The 18,928-nt window shown below is 39.3% G+C and overlaps 1 long non-coding RNA gene across 1 annotated transcript; it reads left to right on the top strand.

The window, feature by feature from the left end:
- Positions 1 to 15,293: 15,293 nt before the first annotated feature.
- LOC146653706 (uncharacterized) lies at positions 15,294 to 17,439 on the top strand. Its single transcript, XR_014907331.1, has 2 exons — positions 15,294 to 16,278; positions 16,661 to 17,439. It is a non-coding gene; the product is annotated as an uncharacterized LOC146653706 (long non-coding RNA).
- Positions 17,440 to 18,928: the final 1,489 nt, after the last annotated feature.

Genomic DNA, 18,928 nt, shown 5'->3' with positions numbered 1-18,928 from the left:
TGACCATTGAATTACTGATCAAAGTCCATTGATCAAAGACTTGGTACTAATAAGTGGAATTCACAGAGAGTTGGGAAATGGCTGCAATCACAGCATTGTAAGATGGCGAAACATTTCTCCCACTGAAAACCCAGAGGAACAGAATCAACCTTTTGGGATTTACTTACCTGGATGATTGAGCATGCATCAAGACATATTACTACTGAAGTAACTGTCCTAAGAAGGCTTCTCATTGCAATACGGTCATCTAGGAATCATCACGCTAATATGCTTTACCTGAATTCTTGGAAGATCAGTGTTTTTGTGAATGTGGGATTCTCTAATAAGGAGGTGACATTTTGACACATCTTATTACCTTGACAAACAGACTGAGTGATCTGGGTGGGATGTTCAGGTCTGTTTAGAGTGGTTTTCATCCTACATGTCTGGTAGGAGTTTTAGTGTGGCTGCAAACTAGATTATGACTGAATCTAGAGAGCTACTATGTGGAGTCCCTCAAGACTCCATGCTGGGACCTATTTTGTTTTTCATATATAGTCTTCCGTTAGACCAGATAATACAGCAGTTTAGTGATATGTCTTGTCATCTTTTTGCCGATGATATTCAGTTATTCTGCTCTTTTAAGCCTTCTGAATATTACAAACTGGTCGCTTTGATTAATTGCTTTACAAACGTAAAGCAATGGTAGAATAGCAACTACTTAAAGCTAAACCCAGATAAAACTGAAACTTTGATTATCGCGTCGAACAGTGCAATATCCGATATTAAAGACCAACTTTTGATTAAGATTTGTCCTTGGAGCATAACTTAAAACAGATTAAGTTGGTAGTAAAAAACAGCCTTTTTCATTTGTGGAACGATCGTGGCTCAAGAGCTGGGAGTTTGCCTTGTAATCGGAAGGTTGCTGGTTTGAGCCCCGGCTTGGAGAGTCTCAGTCGTTGTGTCCTTGGGGAAGACACTTCACCCGTTGCCTACTGGTGGTGGCCAGAAGGCCCGGTGGCGCCAGTGTTCGGCAGCCTCGCCTCTATTAGCGCGCCCCAGGGTGGCTGTGGCTACATGTAGCTTGCCATCACCAGTGTGTGTGAATGGATGGATGACTGAATGTGTAAAGTGCTTTGGGGTCCTTAAGGACTAGTAAAGTGCTATACAAATACAGGCCATTTACCATTTACATCTCAAAGCTTAGATAAATGGTGTCAACTCATGCTTTTGTCTCTACAAGATTGGACTATTGTAATGATCTTTTTACTTTTGCTCAACAAGAAAGGGCTTGCTAGTCTACCGGTTGTCCAAATCTCTGCCGTGAGACTATTGACTCAATGTAACAGAGGAACTCATATAACCCCTGTTAGTCCACTAAAACCTTTAAGTGGTCCTCCACACACGCTTCAGAACTCGAGGAGACCGATCCAAGTTGTTGCACCCAGACTGTGGAATGCACTGTCTCTATTTCTAGTTTGGGCTCGGTGGAGACTTTTAAAAAGCAGCTAAAGACATTTTTATTTCACAAAGCTTTTAATCAGACCAGATCTTAAATGCTTTTATAATGCATTTATGCTTGTGTTGTGTTTTGCTTTCTATCGTATTACTTTTCTTGTGAAGCCCTTTGTGACATTTGTCAGTGAAATGTGCAATATAAATAGACTTCACTTATTTTCTTGCTTACTTCACATGCACTTAGTCATTAGACAAAGGAAGATGCCTGATGGATGAGACATGGCTGATTCTGTCCAATAGAAACACAATATAGGAAAGAATAAAGACAAAAAAGAAGACAAGAGGAAAGTTAAGTTTTAGCAGCATATTTGTTTTATTAAAGCAGAGGGTTGTAAAAACAATCTTTATCTTTTTTTTTTCTTTTTTAAGTGTTTGTCTCATTCTTTTAGAACTACAATCAATTTAAAAATGAAAAAATATGGATTGGACTCATAATACTAATGTAATTAGTACTGGCACAATATCGTTTGGAGAAAGATGCAGAAGGTCTCCCAAAGTCACAGCTCTGATGTACAAGACAGATGATCGATAAGAAATGTTGTATTTATTCTGTCATGATTTTAAACACCAGGTCAGTACATTGCATTTAAAATTTCAACAAATAATTGTTTTCTGGAAGGAAAGATATTTGCAAAATAAATGGCATAATAGATAAATTATAAGCCAAACAATGTGTTTTCTGTTCAAATTAATGCATGTCTGCAGATTTAGATGGATTATTCATTAAATGAAGCTGGGTACCTTAGTTCTCCTGATTGAAACAAAACAAAAGAAACAAAAAAACAACAACAACATAATGTTAAAACCTACAAGTAAATTAATTTTGCACATAATCCCAATGTCCTAAACTAAAGGCAAATGTGTTGAGCTCATTTTTTATAATCAGCTTGGAGCACAAATATAATCAGATATATAAATAGATATATGGATATATGAACAGTGTTTGTTAAAAAAAATAAACCCTCTGAAGTTTCTTCAGATATGTTTCTTTTCTATAATGACCATAGATCAACAACAAGATAATTCCTTGTTTGAGGAAACCAGGGGGTTGTAGGCAATCAGATAAGCCTTCTAATCAACAAGCTTAAAAAGCTGACCACTCAGTTGCTTGCTGGGTGGTGGCAATGATTTTCAATTAGCTTAATTATAGTGTGCACTGAATAACAAGTTGGTGATAAACAGTAAAGTTTGACGTGTGATACAAAGTTATTTGTTTCCGCACTGAATTAACACTACAACAGTGTCCATACAACACACAGCAGAACTTTTAGAATTTTTTTTTTTTTAGACTTGAGAAGTTAATCACTTAATCAGAATTAATCTGTGGAAAACACAGTCTATTTCCATGTCCATTTCGAATATGATAGTAGGTAGCATAAAAGTCAGGCAATACAACCTCATAATAATATTTACAATCCACAAGAGAACAGGTCAGATGCTCAGGGTTTAGCAAAAACCCCCAGAAACTGTTGCTTATAGATCTTATATATATAGACTTCTCCCAGGCTCTTAAGTGTAAAACAAATGTCTTTATTCACAGCAAAAGCTGAGCTATTCTTTCTCACAAATAAAAATAATTTCAAGTGAGATTATCATTTTAATGTTTTGTTCTGCAATTATAGGTCAACAGGAGAGAGAAGCTTCTGCTAATGTTTTTTTATGGTCTTGAAGATGCAACTAGAGTTTAATGTGTTATTCTTTTGAAATTACTTTCCTTATAAGAATAAAATTTTTCGTGATGAGTCATCATAATGATGCTCTTGACTTTCTGTATCATAATGGTCTGTTGCTGCTGATACAATAAAAACTTAAGAAGAACATTCATATATATTTGACATAAAACAGAGACTCATGTTTACCACAGAGTATATGTACTCTGGAGAACATGCAAACACTGACAGACCACGGCCTGGTGGGGGAATTGAACTCAGGACCTTCTTGCTGTGAGACAACAGTGCTAGCCACCGTGCCACCATGGTGCCCTGTATGAGGACTCTGTCCTTGCTGGATTATAAAAATTCACATTTGGACCTGATTTTTCATTTAACTGTTCCAAATGCTGGAGAAAAACAATATAAATAAATAGTGAAGAAGATAAAAATATTGTGAGCTTTTAATGACAATGCCAGGTATTAGAGAAGCAGAGGTTCATTGACCTCACATATGTAACCCAGATTTGTTAAACCTCAGTCAAACTCTTCTCACTTCAAACTTTCTCTTCTATTCTTTGTTCTATTTTCTGTAGAAATTGTGTATGCTCCTTGGCCTGTAAATGCTGTTCATTAAAAACAAATGTACATAAATTTGTCTGTAGTGTCCACAGTCTAGACTGCCCAACACTGTTAAACACTAAAGTACACATTCCTGGGAACAGACAATATTATGCTTGCCTTTTTTATAATTCCTTTTTGATGCTCAAATTGTCAAGTTTTCTAAAAAGATTAAATAATAATAATAGTAATATTGATAAAATTATTAGCCTGAGTTTTACTCTGTAAAGGAAACATGCATTCTCATGTGAATAAAGGCTCATCTCTGTGACAGTGTACAGGTTGCAAACATTAATGTTGTCCCTCTTAGCTGATCTGTAGTGACAGCTTGCTGTAAACTTAGCAGAAAGAAAACAGATCCTATATGAAACTGCTCATGGCAACGTTTATGGATTTATACATTGTTTTCTGCACGATGCCTACTGATAAATAATGCAGTGCAGAGTGATAAGAGTTTTATTCCCAACCTCAAGTTCTTTTTTTTCTTCCCCCCTCTGGTTAATCCAGCCAACCTGCCACATGATAGACTGTTGTAATATATAACACAACTACTGAAAATCCACTTACCCCAAGTGTCTGAGTAAGGTGTTCAGCCAACACGTGCCACCTGAACAATGTTTACTGTCACCTGGGATTTATTGTACAAGATCATCGTTTTCATGAAACAGTACTGCAGAGAGTGAGTTTTATTCTTACAGTCTCTCATTTTGTGCTTTGATGACGATAGAGGAGAGGGCTGTAAAATGCATCAATGCCAAATGCTATTTAACTGGGTTGAGCTTTGGTGACTGTAAACGCTAAAGTTCACAATTTGCATCGCTGTCATGCTTGTTAAAACACTCACCTCTGAGGTTGAGGACATAGTTAGCCTGAAAGATGACACTCCCATCAGGATAGAAATGTTCATTGACAGAATAAAGTTAATAACTCTCATTGGATTTGGAAATATTTCCTATTGCAGCTTGTTAATGATGTGGTAATATTGGGGTAATTTGATGTAAACAAAGTAATAACATGAAAATAGCAAGTTATTACCACTCAATTAATAATATCCAAGTAATGATCATATATCAATAGCTCTTGATATAGTATTATATGAGTAACAGTGTGATAACCTAACAATAAGTGGGTAATATATATGCATTGACATTTTGATATACTGACTTGTGGTAGTAAACTCATAATAAAAAGGTAATATTTGCTGATGCTTTAAAATATTAGGATACTGTTATCATATTATGATGATGGAATTAATACTACCAAATAGCATTTTTAATTTTTCTTAGTTTATAGGTAACAATGTTTAATATTGGGACTTAATGACTGTAAACATGGAAGTTCCTATCTAACCCATCAAAGGTATCTTAAATAAATCTGATTACCTTAAAAGATATGTATTAGTTGACATGCAATAACTAGGAATGAGGGACTTAAAATGCAAAACTACACAGTTCTGCTACATTTCATTGTAATATTTCTTATTTGCACCAGAAAATGTGTCTATGGACATGAATGGTATAATCGTGACTCAAACATAGGTGTTATGGTTACTTAATATTACACCACTTGTAAGTAAATAATTTTTATACAGCTTTAAAGTGTGAATGATGGTATAAGTTAAATCATCATAGCTCACAAACAAACAACACTTATTGATGTGCAAACACACATTTTTGCTCTGTGTACTGTGATCACGCCTCAATACCTATGAAGGGAAATAAAAACTTTATTACAATATACTTTAGGATCATATACTTTAAGTAAGATGAACTTACTTATCTATTACTAATAAAGTAATTTATCTAAAAGTGAATTAGAGTGGTCATCTGCCTCCACTATGTGTGGTGAAGGGAATCCAATGAGAAAGAGAAAACATGAACACATGAAAATCAAGTCTTGCCACTATACATCCTCCTTGTATGAGTTTACAATCATTTTTAGAGGTAATTGGTCTTATATGTTTGTGATTAAATTTTAGAAGCTTGCATAAAGGCTGTTTATATCTTGCACTACTAATGAAACCATTCCAGCGATGGGAAACGGGAATGTGAGGTATTTAATATTCAGAAACTTGGTGAGCTTAATAAGGCCAAAGGCAAACAGCAAGTGTGATACCAGTGCTTCTCAAAATATATCAGAATATAATTTAAGAAATACTTCTTTATTTTGATTTGATTTAAAAAGATACACTTTTAAAATTTTTCTATATACGTTACATGTGATGTGAAATATTTCAAGCTTCTTGTTTTAACTTGTTAAAACCCTCCACAACGAGGACAAGCCACAGAATGTCATTCCTGAAAAGGCTGTCTGTTTGAAGAGTGCTCTATTGAAGCATGCTGCATTAATGCAGTAATTCATAGCCAATAGGCCCAGTTGTGTGTGTGTCTTACACATTTCCTGTTAGCCTACTGTGAGGTGCAAAGTATCAATTTCCAAGTAAAAATGAATTTATTTTGGCGTGAAGTCCTAGTGTTGGACACCAGTCTAAGATTAGTTATGTATCCTAATTGCTGAAGTGAACTTAGGCATTCCATAAGGCAATCTGGGAGAACTTTATAATAATTTCAGTCATTTGTGACAATTTCTCCTGTAACGATGAGAATTTCTCAAACTCAGCTTTATGAAAATTTGTAAACATTAGATGACTGACATGTTTCAGACAACTTTACAAAGATGAACACTCACACCAAAATCTCATGGTTCAGATTCAACTGGCTATTTAACTGTCTTCTCACCTAATCTGCCTGATTAATAAAGTGGCATTGCAGCTCTTGGATAACCATCAGCAGAGAAATATGCAATGTTATCTCAAAGATTCTGGGTTTAAATCTTCCTAAGGCTTTCTGTGTTTGCATATTATTCCTATGCATATGCACTGTAGTTTTTTTCTGGGCACCATGGTTTCTCTTTCATACACCGGTGACATGCTAGATCAGGGGTGGGCAATTCCAGGCCTCGAGGGCCAGTGTCCTGCAGGTTTTAGATCTCACCTTGGGTCAACACACCTGAATCACATGATTAGTTCGTTACCAGGCCTCTGAAGAACTTCAGGACACATTGAGGAGCTAATTTAGCCATTTAGATCAGCTGTGTTGGTTCAAGGACACATCTAAAACCTGCAGGGACACCGGCCCTCGAGGCCTGGAGTTGCCCACCCCTGTGCTAGATGCTAGATGAACTGGCAAGGCAGGTAACATGTAACTCTTACTCTGTCCTTTCTAAGTTTAAGAACCCCGGTGGGAACAGAAGTGGTGTCTCAGACTACTTTCATCTTGGTTGGTTTCCTGCTGGGTTGTATTTTGTTTATGGCAGTTGTCTTAGCCCACGCCCCTGTCTGTTGGTCCGTTACAGCCCTGACACTCAACAACGAAAGAGGCTCAGTCTGGCTGTTTGGCTTGACGGTAAGGATAATGATCACATGGATATACATGCTATGCATCAGTGGCTGTTGGGCCACACTCCTGAGTGCACTATGAACTTTTGCACTGGAAGGTTGCAATTGTATGTAGACATTAAACTGGATTGCGTACTCCTGTAAGGGAGAGAGCTGAATATGTGTGAGGTATGAAATATACAACATTGCAATGGTAACCAGTGTGCACTGTTTAATTCAGATATGTTGATCATCTAATCTCATACAAGTAATTAGACTCCACCCACACGCTTCATGTGGAAAATTTTTCAAAGGCCAAAGAGAAATTACTCGATGCTTTTTGAGAAAAAGTAGTCTTTCTGGCGATTATTCTTCCATCAAATAAGTAATTATTATTCATTCAACACTCACACATTACTCCGCTGATTGAAGAAGTGGTTAGAAATGGTTATGATTTTCCCACAATGCTGCACCAAGTGCATGAATTCTAGAACATCTGGTAGTCATTAGAAAAGCAACCAAATCAGTTCATCTATGTGTCTACTCATCAGTCTCTCTGATTAGTGTCACAATGATGGCACAGTGATAACATAAAAGCGCGCTGATCCACACAGGTATGCACACGGGTGTTCACTGCTACTTCGAAGCACATCTGTCCTGCGTGCTGCACAACAACATTGAATATTTAGTATTTACTGCTGTTTACACTTAGCTAGATTAATGCGATGGTGTTGTGTTTAGTATGTTGCTTTGGGTTTTTTTTGTCTTTTTTTTGCTTGTTTTCTATTCTTCTCTCAACAGGTGATCCAGGAGATTTTTATTTTTTTTTCTCCCCCCCTTTCTCACTGTCCCTCTCCCCTTCTGTTTTTCCTTTCTTTCCTCTTTCTTTCTCCCTTTCCTATCCCTCACTCATGTCTGTCCCGTCTGTAACATCTGAAAATAAAATATAATAAATAATAAAAACAAAGATCGACCAAATGGACCAATACGGCAATGCCACGATGATCCATTTGGCAAAGTAAATCCATTGGGTATCCTTGTTGGTCTTCAGACAACAATTCTGATGGCTAAAGAACCACATGGGACAGGCGGGGAAAAAAAAAAAAAAAAAAAAAAAAGATTAACCCTCCACAGAAGAATACTAGAATGTTTCAGATAGCTGATAATTCCAAAAGAAAGGGAGATATAGGTTGGTGGATTTAGAGCAATAATTCCATCCTCTGTACCTGAGTCATGTGTGTGTAAGATATCACATGACTCCCTACTGTATGTGCAAGCACTTGGGCGACAGTGGGAAAGAAAAACTGCCTTTTAACAGGAACAGACCTCTGGCAGAAACAAGGTCAGGGAGGGCAGACATCCACCGACACCTGTTTGGAGTGAGGAGGAGGAAGACAGGACAAGCACACTGTGGAAAAGAGCCAGGAATTAATAATAGCTAATGTTTAAATGCAGTGGTGTATAAAAACATATGAAGTAGATCACAACAGGCTGTTGTTTTAAACTTAAAGTCACTCACACTGGTATTCTTAAAACTAAAATCTTAATTATGCTAAATATTATGGGGATACTGCTCTTTGGAGTGTATCAGCACAGCCATGGGACTATTTTTACTCCTATTCTGAACAAACATTCTCCTGCTGCTTGTTACTCCAGCATAATCTCGCTGTCACTATGAATCCACCTTCAGTTCATTTGAGTTTGCAGGATGGAGGCACTTTGATGTTGTGGTTTATGAACGTGGAAAGAAGCTAATTGTGATTCAAGCTGTGGTCCCTGTTTTAGAGAAAATAGACTCTCAGCAGTCAGAGCACATAAGAATATTGTTATGTATTCTCTCTCTCTGTTTATCCTTTCTTCTTCTTCCATTCCTGTCTTTTCAGTTAAGTACCTGTGCTTAAGTGTCCATTTTCTGGGTATCAAGTGCTAACACGTTCTGAGTCTTCAGACACAGTGATGCCATCCATTACTGTTTCTAATGCAATCTGTTGTAACCTATTGTAAATTAGCAGGCCAGATACAGTTCTGCTGATCAAATGGAAGAAGTTGTTCCAGCGCTGTGCATCTTTGCACACTTGTATGCAGGTTAGCGAGAGATGAGACGCGAACGAGAAACAGTTCCAGAGCTTTGTATTAATAATGTCCCTGACTAGTCAGTATTAGTAGCAGGTTGGTGATTAAATTGAAAAACACAATGAGAAACAAACTTGTGACAGACATTTAATCTAACATTAATAAAACTGACTTTAGTTTCTCTTCAGAAAGTAATCTAATCAATGCACAATCCCTATAGCCATACTCTTGGAGCATGACTGTGGTTTTATCGGAGTGTGTAACTTTGAGGTTTCCTCATAATCCACAATAGATGAAAAACGTTCACATTTACATTCACAAGAGTGGGTTTATTCTCTGGGTAGCTACTGGAACAAAGTTTCCTTAACAATAAAAATGTCTCTTTTTTAGCATTTTGTGCGCACGTTATACCTATTTCGTGACCTCGAAATAGTGTTTCGTGGCCACAATTTATTTATTTTTTGGACCATGTCAAAAAAAAAAAAAAAAGAAAAGATGTATGTATGTATGTATGTATGTATGTATGTATGTATGTATGTATATATATATAAACCAGCTGCTAGTTAACGAGAGACACCCGGAATGGCTAACCGAAGGTCGGACGGTCCTGATCCCCAAGGACCCCAAGAAGGGACCGGTCCCCTTCAACTACCAACCAATAACCTGCCTCAGTACTACATGGAAGCTCCTGTCAGGCATCATATCAGCTAAGATGAACAGGTACATGGGTCAATACATGTGCGGGGCACAGAAAGGGATTGGCAAGAATACCAGAGCCGCAAAACACCAGCTACTGGTAGACAGAACAGTCAGCCGAGACTGCAAGACCAGACTGACCAACCTGTGCACTGCCTGGATTGATTACAAGAAGGCCTATGACTCAATGCCCCACAGCTGGATACTGGAATGCTTAGAATTGTACAAGATCAACAGGACCCTAAGAGCCTTCATCAGAAACTCAATGGGGATGTGGCGTACAACACTAGAGGCCAACTCCAAGCCCATAGCACAAGTCACCATCAAGTGCGGGATCTACCAAGGAGATGCTCTGTCCCCACTGCTGTTCTGCACAGGCCTGAACCCCCTCAGTGAGATCATTAACAAGACTGGCTACGGATACCGACTACGGAACGGAGCAGTTGTCAGCCACCTCCTGTACATGGATGACATCAATCTGTATGCCAAGAGTGAACGAGACATCGACTCACTGATCCACACTACCAGGCTATACAGCAGTGACATTGGAATGTCGTTCGGACTGGAGAAGTGTAGTCGGATGGTAACAAAGAGAGGGAAGGTAGTCAGAACTGAGGGGATTGAACTACCAGAAGGCAACATTGCAGACATAGAGGACAGTTACAAGTACCTGGGGATCCCGCAGGTGAATGGGAACCATGAAGAGGCCGCTAGAAAAGCTGCAACCACCAAGTACCTGCAGAGGGTCAGGCAAGTCCTGAGGAGTCAGCTGAATGGTAAGAACAAGATCCAGGCCATCAACACGTACGCCCTGCCCGTGATCAGGTACCCTGCTGGGGTAATAGGCTGGTCAAAGGAGGAGATAGAAGCCACTGACATAAAGACAAGAAAGCTCCTTACCATGCATGGAGGGTTTCACCCCAAGTCCAGCACCCTGAGGCTGTACGCTAAGCGGAAGGAAGGGGGCCGGGGACTGGTGAGTGTCAGCACCACAGTCCAGGATGAGACAACGAACATCCAAGAATACATTGGGAAGATGGCCCCAACTGACCGAGTGCTCAGTGAATACCTCAGGCAGCAGAAACCCAAGAAAGAGGAAGGAGACGAGGAACCATCATGGAAGGACAGGCCCCTGCACGGTATGTACCACCGGCAGATAGAGGAGGTAGCTGATATTCAGAAATCCTACCAGTGGCTGGACAAAGCTGGACTGTAAGACAGCACAGAGGCACTAATCATGGCAGCACAAGAACAAGCTCTGAGTACAAGATCCATAGAGGCTGGGGTCTATCACACCAGGCAAGACCCCAGGTGCAGGCTGTGTAAAGATGCCCCAGAGACAATCCAGCACATAACAGCAGGGTGCAAGATGCTAGCAGGCAAGGCATACATGGAACGCTATAACCAAGTGGCCGGCATAGTGTACAGGAACATCTGTGCCGAGTATAACCTGGAAGTCCCGAGGTCAAAATGGGAGATGCCCCCAAGGGTGGTGGAGAATGACCGAGCTAAGATCCTGTGGGACTTCCAGATACAGACGGACAAAATGGTGGTGGCTAACCAACCAGACATAGTGGTGGTAGACAAACAGAAGAAGACGGCCGTAGTGATCGATGTAGCGGTTCCGAATGACAGCAATATCAGGAAGAAGGAACACGAGAAGCTGGAGAAATACCAAGGGCTCAGAGAAGAGCTCGAGAGGATGTGGAGGGTGAAGGTAACGGTGGTTCCCGTGGTAATCGGAGCACTAGGTGCGGTGACTCCCAAGCTAGGCGAGTGGCTCCAGCAGATCCCGGGAATAACATCAGAGATCTCTGTCCAGAAGAGCGCAGTCTTGGGAACAGCTAAGATACTGCGCAGGACCTTCAAGCTCCCAGGCCTCTGGTAGAGGACCCGAGCTTGAAGGATAAACTGCCCGCAGGGGCGTGCTGGGTGTTTTTTGTGTTTTATATATATATATATATATATATATATGAGAGAGAGAGAGATATCTCTATCTCTATCCACACGTGTTCAACTACATTTTGCAATGTCACAACCTTGCTCGTAAGACAGTGATAATGGGATGGATATACTATTCAGCAGTTCAAGGAAGTAGTTTATTAACCAAACTTAAATACAAAGTTAATGAGGTGTCCAAATCAGTAAGGTCACTTGTGTAGGTTGTGCGTGGGTGTAAAAATGTGTGTGGGAGGGAGTTCTGGTATATTTAAAAATAAAAAAAAAACTCAAAATCAACCAGCGATATTTAGACAAGAGGACAAAGCTGGATGTCATGTTGATGGTTTTCTGGTAGACGTAGAGTGCAGACTTGCAAATGCAAAGTTCAGTGCATTTATTTACAGTGAATGACTCAATAAAAAATGACAACAGAAAGACTTTGCATTTAGTGGTTAGCTGAAGCTCCTAAACAGACAGATCTACAACTTCCTAGTCACAGTCATGAGACATCTGCAGTTTAAACAGATCCTCAATCCTTCTTTCCACTAGATCACTCTCACAGTATTACTCACACCCAGGGCCAGACATCATGTGCAGAATGGAACAGAAGGTTAGCTGCAGTATCTCTTGCCAAAGTGGACACAAGTGCAGACATTTGGAAGCCAATTCCACTAAATGTTTTTAGCTTTTAGCTAACAATCCAAAATGGACGGCTTCCTCCAGCTTAAGTAGAAAACAGCTGATCACACAATCACTCACAGGTGAGGTAATCAGCCCAGGTGCTGACAGGCAGGAGCTGGAGGGAGACCCACCTCTAAAACACAAGTTCTGAGTTTTGCACACAAACAGAGACACAGAGAGAGAAAACAAGTGTGAGAGAAGGATCGAGAGCAGCGGGTCGGCCGGGAGGATGGAGGAATATGATACTGAATTCAGAAAGAAGAACATCCTATCACACATTTGTTGGGTGGAATCTATATTATTTATTTAAGAGTTGCTTTGCGCCACATATATAATTTCAATTAACGTATCAGCAGGTAACGATTTAAAATGTCAAAATATATTTATGAGTCAAATCATGTGAACAAGACTTCATCATAGTATTATTATATAATAACACACAACATCAGCCTTTGGCTAAATCATTTTTGTGTTGCATTGTGACATTTTCACAATGCAATGTTTAGTACCATCTAGAAAACAATATGGCTTTCAAAATGTTACAACCCTAGAAGGATTCTGTGCCCCTGTGGGCGTGTCTATCGCTCTATCCTGCTGAATGGAACTGCCCTTGGCAGCTGACTCCAATCAGCAATTACTGTAGGCACTCAGGCCAGTGAAAAGAGAGCTGCAGTGCCAGAGAGCCTTTGTCCTTGCATCATGTGAGCTGTCTGGTAGTCTGTGACCACTTTTTCTTTGATCCCATATTTGCGACATGTTAGGATTTGTTACATTTATTTATTTTGGGTAGTTTATCAGCTGGAATGTCTGGGGATTAGCATGCCTGTTACAGTGATGTGAATGGCTAACTTTTTTTTTTTTTGTGTGTGTCCCGTTTGGATCTTTAGCCATCAGAATTGTTGTCTTAAGGCCAAGAAAGATGCCAAGCGGATTTATTTTACCAAGTGGATCATCATGGCCTTGCCATATTGGTCCATTTGATTGACCTTTATTATAATTATGAATTTATTTTATTTTCAGTTGCTACAAACGGGACAGACATGACTGGGGGATAGGACAGGGAGAAAGAATGAAAGAAAGATAGGGAGAGAAAGAAAATCAAACAAACAAACAAAACAGAAAAAAAAAACAGAAGAGAAAGCAAACAACAAAGAGCAACATAATAAAAAGAACAGCACCATCACAATAAACTAGCTAGCAGTAGATAACAGTAGATACTAAATAATAAACGATATTGTCCAGCACGCAAGATAGACAGCGCACAGTGTGCTTTGAGGCACCAGCCAAGAAAGCTGTAGTCCGCGTCTGTGAACACCCGTGTGTACACCTGTGTGCATACCTGTGTGGATCAGCATGCTTGTATTCCAAAGGTTTCTCCATATAACGATCTGCTAGGAAGTGTGGGGAGCCATAGCCCCGTCCACCAGGGTATGAAGCAGGTATGGAGGAGATCCAGGCCCCAGATATCCAGAGGCCCCAGAGTACAAGGACCCGAGGAGGACCACCAAAGGGGGGGAACCGTGCCACCCTCCTGGGAAGAGCTGAGTAGAGCCCCAAAGGAGAGGTCACCCCGCAGCTACGGAGCAGAGGTCAGAGGGGGTTGCAGTGGCGTGCCCACGGGCTAACTTATTGCTCAATGCAATCTTTAATCTTTATGCACTCTCTGTCTATCTTGCTGATTAATATGCAAAGGGCCCTTTTTTACCGCCCAAGGATCCATCTATTTGTAGGTCAGTTCAGTACATCTGATTTTCATTGTTGCTGTCCTTGACACAACTGCCATCATGCTGAAGAATCTTGAATGAAAATGGTAATATCTCGATATAAGACCAACAAACTCACCCAATAAATGTTGTCTTTCCTTCTTTTCTGTCACTTTAGTTCCCAGCCTCAAAGAAAATCTATTAAGGGTTAGAGATCATTTAAATGTTCGTGTTTTAATTAAAATGGGTTAATGTTTTAATTAAAATATACAGTAATTTTTAATAACAGCTATGGTAGAAAGAAAGAACCCTCGCTTTCAATTCGAAGGTTTTTCAATCGAGACATAATAATAAAAAGGAAAAGACAAGAAAATAACCTCAAATGAAAAATACAACCTCAGATAAACAACAGCACATATTGTAAGTAAGTAAGTAAGTAAAACTTTATTTATATAGCACCTTTCAAGATAAAAATCACAAAGTGCTTCACAGAAGCTAAAACCTAAAAATAAAAATCAACCAAAAGCAAGTTTAAAAAGGCCATCGCCTGGGATGGGATGCAGGTGTGGGGTTAGCAGCCACGCCCGTGGGCGTGGGCATCCCAACAGCACCCCGGACGCCGGGCCGCGGACCATGACAAAAAATGTCCTCGGTACAAATAAAATCAATGTTTAAACCTAAAGTAAAAACGAGGTCCAGTGTGAGAGAGTGATATTATACCCCTTTCGTCAAAAAAAGTGACAGGTTACTTCCGGAGCTCCAGAAGTAATTAAATTATTCATGAGCTCCGGAAGTCCGGAAGTAATTAAATTATTCATGAGCGCCGGAAGTAGGAAGTAATTAAGTAATAAAAATATGATATTCATAAAAATATGATATTCATAAAAATATGATATTCATAAAAATATAATTGATTATTTAGAAAGTTTCTTATATATCAAAATAGCATTCTTTTATTTCTTTAAGCAATTAAATTTTTATTTTTATTTTTTTATGCTCAAAAAACGCCATCTGGTGGCGGGTCAGTGTGTGTGCGCGCACCCGCGCGCGCCCGAGGCTGTGTGTCTGGGCGCGCGGGGGCGCGCCCGTGTCTCCGGACCGTGCTCTCTCGGGCTCCGTGCTCATGTGTTTAAAAATGTATTAAACCATATTAAAATTGTTTAGTTAAACTTGTGCTTTTGTAACGTTCAGTATGGCCACAAACACATGCTGCATGCCTTGGGGGAAAACTTTATTTAGATTTATATGCATTTGTAGATTTAGAATAAAACTCATACTCAGAAAAAACTCGCGATCCCCTAACCCTCCTTAGATACATAAGCAGGGAAAACTCCTTAAAAAACCCTCCGCGATTTCTCCAAAACCCTACAATAACTTGTTAGGGTACCCCCTCTATTCCCAAAACCTTATATTCGATAACAGGGAAAATCCTGAAAAAATCCTTAGTCTTTTTTCTCAAATTCAGCGTCCCGCGGCTCCCTTCATGCTCAGCCAAACAAAGCCAAAACTCCTTTTAAAAATTTCTCCGCGATTTCTCCAAAACCCTAGAATAACTTGTTAGCTACCCCTCTATTCCCAAAAAAAAAAAAGCGCTATAATCCAAAAACATTGGGAAAGCTCCTCTTACTAGCAAGCTCTAAAATTCAACCCACACTCTAAGTTCTACCTCGCTCTTAATCTCCGATCCACAACTTCTTGCAGAGCACAATTTTTTCCTGCTTGTTCGCTCCCCGCTCTGCTCCCGAATGCGCTGCTTACCTCGTTCGAAATTTGCGCCGGAGACCAACTCCCCCCCTTACTTCGCCCCGCTGCCAATCACATAACTATTGCACCGCTCCCTTCGCACCCCGGTTAGCCAATCCGCTCCAGGTCCGATTTTTATGATCTCCCGCTCAGGTTAAGACTACCCCCGAGCTCCCAGAAGACCCCTGCCTTCAGCCATATCAACAACTGGAACCGCTCAGACTGCTTGCGAGTTCGCATAGGGAGCGGCCGATTTCAACAGCAACTTGCGTCTCTTTCCTTATCCGCATATCATTCGGTAAGTGTTAATCTTCCTCTCTAACTACATTTTTGCATTTTCCTTTTTACCATTCTGTCAATCCTTTCATTTAAAAAAATAAATAAATATCACAATGGTTTGTAACAGGTACAATACACCATCCATCCATCCATTCGCCTCCACTTATCCTTTTCTCAGGCTCGTGCGGTGCGCTGGAGCCTATCCCACGTACAATACACTTTAAAATATATATAAGCTCCACTTTTAACTCCCGTAAAAGTTTATACATTACATGTCTACATCACCTATCATGGCCTCATCGGGTATCTCATATCATCTTGTTATTGTTATGTTATGCTCCTTTGATATTTTGCTAGTTTGCGTGTTTTAAAACTCTTTTTGTTTTTCTTTATATTTTTAGACCCAGATGTGTTAACCTGATCCCTGCGAAACACCAGCTCTGCGTGGATTTTGACCGCGAGTGACCGGATGTTGTTTCCGGCCTGAGGTTGCCTGAAATGCCGTGAGGCTCGTTTGAAAGATTGCGCCCGAGACCAACTCCGCCTCCAAGGCATGCCTACCTTTAGCTGCCACCAGTGAGATATCAGAGCCGGGCTCCACATATCCAATCAGGAGCACGAGCAAGACAGCTTTTGCAGACTCTCCAGAAATATACAAGTCCTTACCAACTGCTCTGCAACCCAGTGTTTCTGGTCCCCTCACTAACATCGCTTTTTGAGATATTTTTTATGAACCACCAAAAAAGCAATTTTACCCCACAGTACAGAAGACTGGGTCTGAGGGCAGCAGCGGGGACAAATGATTGTAATGAAGCGACGGACATTTCATGGCTGGTCTTGCATAATCGTGAGTTATTATGTCATATGGTGATAAGTACATAGTTTTGCAAGAGGCATACAAGCACTGTGGAAAAAGTAATCATAAAACTGTTTTTGTGAACACCCTACGTTATGCTTTAAAAAATGTGATACATGTAATGTGATCATCAAAGAACATGATTTAAAAAAAAAAAAAAAACTTTTATTCTTATGCTTTTAAAGTATGTCAGATTATCTTAAAACACTTATTTGTATGTTATAATGTTTTTCTTACACCATGTGTAATTTTTATAGACACCTTATTCATTGTATCAATGTGTAATTATGTATCTTTGATAAATAAATAAAATATTTAATCTTGTATTTGTGTACTTTCTGGTGATTCAATAAAAAATTAGTCACATATCGCTCTGATAAACACAGATGGCTGAAAGAAATGTTTGATGGAACAAAGGAAACAAGTGTCTTGCTGCTAAACTTTTAAGTCACCATGGTTTAAATGAGAAAGTCTGTATGTAAAACATGAAAAACTCCATATCAGTGATATCTACAAAGGTGTACTCATTTCTTTGTAATGGTACTTTACTGTTCCAATGAAACAAAAAGAAAATCTCATTTTTAAAGTACATTTTTCGGCCACCCTGACCTATTTTCAGGGGCAAGAATGTTGATGTTAGACTGTGTTTTAAATCAGGTTGTGATCTTAAACTAACTATCACAGCACTGATTTCAGTTGTAATGTCAATTAGAATCCCAATTTGGCTTTTCTCCAGTCAGTGTTATGGTGAAATTTAACTTGTTCTTTTGTGTAATTGCACATGGCCCAGCAAAGGACCCCTTAGTAAACTGTACAGCATAAGTTTTCAATTCACTTTTGTCAGAAAACTTCACAGTATGAGAAGTTACAGCACAGTTTCTCCAAACGTGTGGTTCTTTTTCAGCCAGCGTGCTTTTAGAGCATCTACATTAGCTCATGTAGTAAAAGTACAATCAGTAAGTGTACTTTAACATTTGAGATTCCGAGTCACTCTTGCTTAGATCATGTGAACTATATCATGAACCTTTTTTTGTATAATGCATCAAACGTATTCAAATCAGTTTATTTTCAATTTATTTTAACTAATCTAGAGACAAGCAACTCCTTTTTAGCTTCTGTTATGTATTTACCTCTCACACCTTAATCTAGATGTTAGTGTTCTCAGAGTTAACATGTCTCATGTTGCCATGTTGTATTTCTAATACCCAGCCTCAGTGTTCGCCCTGTTGACCCTCAAATCCAAACACCAATGATCTAGATATTCACAACATTCATAAGGAGATTCTTAAGGTCTTAAGTTTTGTTGTTTTTATGTTTTACAAAAAAAAAACTTCACATTTTTTATATTTTTAAACGAAAGTGACATGCAAGGATATTTTTCTTTAGTGATGTTGCTTCAGCAATCTCAAATACTAATTATTCTGGGAATTTTTATGGTCAAACTATGTGATTTTCCAAATGTGTGTGTGTGGAGTAAAATGACCTTGTTCTTATGATGTTGTCACCGTGAATCATTTAGGATTAACAACACAAATTGTATCGATAGCAGAAACAGTCTTATAACTTATAATTCTCACACGTTACCGCTAGTTTTACAAACGCAGTCTTCTTCAGCTCTGTTTATGTAGCTTTTATGAAACTGATTTTCCATAGTACAAGTAGAATTTAATTTTTCTTTGCTCTCCAGTATAAATGCAATAATTTGCAGGCTTTTTACTGAAACTCTCACAATGCAACACTCAATGCTCAGAGCTTCATATATCAACAGCTCTGAAAATATCTTCTTTTTTAAAGTAATGTAGGACAGGATCTC

Source organism: Rhamphochromis longiceps, linkage group LG14 (assembly GCF_057381845.1).
Source record: "Rhamphochromis longiceps isolate RC_006_pf linkage group LG14, R_longiceps_female_GT1.1, whole genome shotgun sequence".
Lineage (NCBI taxonomy): Eukaryota > Metazoa > Chordata > Actinopteri > Cichliformes > Cichlidae > Rhamphochromis > Rhamphochromis longiceps.
This window is presented reverse-complemented; position numbering and strand designations above follow the sequence as displayed.